Consider the following 3,576-nt stretch of genomic DNA (forward strand, 5'->3'; position numbering starts at 1 on the left):
AGTGAGTAAACAGTTTAACCCACCTGGATTCCAGCAACCACAGCAGTATGCTACAAGGCAATCATATCCTCAACAGGGAAGTACAACTGCACCTACTAGTGCTGATTTTGAGGAACTTAAGCTGTTGTGCAAGAGTCAGGCGGTTTCTATCAAGACCTTGGAAAATCAAATCGGTCAATTAGCCAATGCAGTGCTCAATCATCAACCTGGCACTCTTCCCAGTGACACGGAAGTACCAGGCAGGAAGGAAGCTAAAGAGCAAGTCAAGGCTATTACCTTAAGGTCTGGAAAAGTGGCTGATGCTGAAAAGGCAAAAGAAGTAGAAGCTGAAATTAGAGATGAAGAATCTAAGCAAAAGGAGAAAGCGGCGGAACCAAGGAAGACTACTGTTGAACACACTCTGCCTGAGGCTAATACAGGGGAGAAACAGCTCTATCCTCCACCACCTTTTCCTAAGAGATTGCAGCAACAAAAGCTGGATAGACAGTTCGGGAAGTTTCTGGAGGTGTTCAAGAAACTTCACATCAATATACCTTTCGCTGAGGCTCTGGAACAAATGCCTAGTTATGCGAAGTTTATGAAGACTATTCTTTCAAGGAAGGTGAAACTGGATGACCTTGAAACCGTTGCTCTCACGGAAGAATGCAGCGCTGTTCTGCAGCAAAAGTTACCACCAAAACTGAAAGATCCAGGAAGCTTCACCATTCCTTGCACCATTGGCTATCTGACTTTTGACAAGTGCCTTTGTGATTTGGGAGCAAGCATTAATCTGATGCCGTTGTCGATCTTTAAAAAGCTGGATCTGCCTGATCCAAAACCCACATACATGTCGCTACAATTGGCTGACCGTTCCATTACTTACCCAAGGGGCATAGTTGAGGATGTGCTCGTCAAGGTGGATAAGCTCTTCTTTCCTGCAGATTTTGTTATTCTGGATTTTGAGGAAGATAAGAAGATTCCCATAATCTTGGGAAGGCCTTTCTTGGCTACTGGCCGTACCTTGATAGATGTGCAAAAAGGTGAACTTACTATGCGGGTCCAAGATCAGGATGTGACCTTCAACGTATTCAAGGTAATGAAATTCCCTACAGAAGATGAAGAGTGCTTAAAATTGGATGTGATTGATTCTGCGGTTACTTCGGAACTCGATCACATGCTAATGTCTGATGCATTGGAAAAGGCCTTAGTGGGGGATTTTGACAGCGATGATGAAGATGGCAACGAGCAATTACAATATCTGAACGCTTCTCCCTGGAAGCGAAAGCTGGACATACCATTTGAATCTCTTGGTACTTCTGACCTTAAGAATGCTGAAGGGAAGCTCAAACCATCAATAGAGGAAGCACCTACCTTGGAGCTCAAGCCATTACCTGAACACTTGAGGTATGCTTTGTTAGGTGATTCATCTACGTTACCTGTTATTATTTCATCTGACCTTTCAGGAAGTGAGGAAGACAAGCTCTTAAGGATTTTGAGAGAATTCAAATCAGCTATAGGATGGACCATAGCAGACATCAAGGGGATAAGTCCTTCATATTGTATGCATAAAATTCTGCTAGAGGAAGGTAGTAAGCCAACTGTGGAACAGCAGCGAAGACTGAATCCCATCATGAAGGAAGTGGTGAAGAAAGAAATTCTGAAATGGCTGGATGCAGGCATCATTTATCCTATTTCTGACAGCTCGTGGGTGAGCCCCGTACAATGTGTACCTAAGAAAGGAGGTATCACTGTGGTCGCAAATGAAAAGAATGAGCTCATCCCTACTCGAACAGTTACAGGATGGAGAGTATGCATGGATTATAGAAAATTGAACAAAGCCACAAGGAAGGATCACTTCCCTCTTCTATTTATTGATCAGATGCTTGACAGATTGGCGGGTCATGAGTATTTTTGTCTTCTGGATGGTTATTCCGGGTATAATCAGATTTGTATTGCACCAAAGGATCAGGAAAAGACTACCTTCACTTGTCCATTTGGCACGTTTGCTTTTCGCAGAGTTTCGTTTGGGTTATGTGGTGCCCCGGCCACTTTTCAGAGATGTATGATGGCTATATTCTCTGATATGATTGGAAATAACGTCGAAGTGTTCATGGATGACTTCTCCGTCTTTGGACACTCATATGATGAATGTTTGAATAATCTGCGCGCCGTACTCAAAAGATGCGTGGAAACTAATTTGGTGCTCAATTGGGAGAAATGTCATTTTATGGTGCGTGAAGGCATTATCCTTGGGCATAAGGTCTCTAGCAAGGGTCTGGAGGTGGACAAGGCCAAGATGGGAGTCATTGAAAATCTTCCCCCACCTAATTCTGTGAAAGGAATCCGTAGTTTTCTTGGTCATGCGGGTTTTTATCGGCGATTCATTAAGGACTTTTCAAAGATATCTAAGCCGTTGTGCAATTTGCTTGAGAAAGATGTGCCTTTCAAATTTGATGATGAATGTTTGGCAGCATCCGAGACTCTCAAGAAGAGTTTGATCACTGCACCAGTTATTACAGCACCAGATTGGACAGAACCGTTTGAGATGATGTATGATGCGAGTGATTATGCGGCAGGTGTAGTTCTGGGACAGCGCAAGAAAAACCTCTTCCATGTGGTCTACTATGCGAGTAAGACTTTAAATGGTGCCCAATTGAACTACACCACTACTGAGAAGGAGCTTTTGGCTATAGTCTTTAGTTTTGAGAAATTTCGATCGTATATACTTGGTACGAAAGTAACAGTATTCACTGATCATGCAGCTATTCGCTATCTAGTTTCCAAGAAGGATTCGAAGCCGAGACTCATTCGTTGGGTGCTTTTACTTCAGGAATTTGAGTTAGAGATCAAAGATAGAAAAGGTACTGAGAATCAAGTAGCTGACCATCTCTCTAGATTGGAGAATCCCGATTCTACTTCACAGGATAAGACGTTAATCAATGAATCTTTTCCGGATGAGCAGTTGTTTGCAATTCAGGAGGAAGAACCATGGTTTGCAGATATTGTAAACTATCTCGTCAGCAATATAATGCCTCCTAATTTGACATCCGCTCAAAAGAAGAAGTTTCTGCATGAGGTGAAGTGGTATCTGTGGGATGAACCATATTTGTTTAGACAGGGAGCTGACCAAATCATCAGGAGATGTATCCCGTTCTGTGAGACGGAGTGTTAGGTCCCAATGTGTTTGTAGAAGGGGGGTTGAATACAAACAGTACCGAATAATCGAATTAAATGCGGAATAAAAAATGTGAAACAAAATTCAAGTTAAATAAAAATATTATTAAACTTGAAAGGTGTTACAACAACTGTATCGATTATAAGGTATTAATCTCAAATCAATTATCACAAATCTAGAATAAATTCGACATGAACTTTTTCTATTTTTGCAATAATTAGAATCAAATGCTAAACGCGATTTGAGATTAAGTTCTAGGGATTTTGATCCGCTAGATTGTTACACAAGAACAAGATAAATAATTCTAGTGGTTTGGATTTAACATTAACAAACTAGAATTTTGATCTTGATGTAAGCAGAGAAGAAAATAAAATGTTTCAAGGCGGCTGCTTTCTTTTCTTTGTTCTTGAATGTGTTCTGTG

The sequence above is a fragment of the Apium graveolens genome, chromosome 6 (assembly GCF_009905375.1).
Source record: "Apium graveolens cultivar Ventura chromosome 6, ASM990537v1, whole genome shotgun sequence".
NCBI classification, from domain to species: Eukaryota; Viridiplantae; Streptophyta; class Magnoliopsida; order Apiales; family Apiaceae; genus Apium; species Apium graveolens.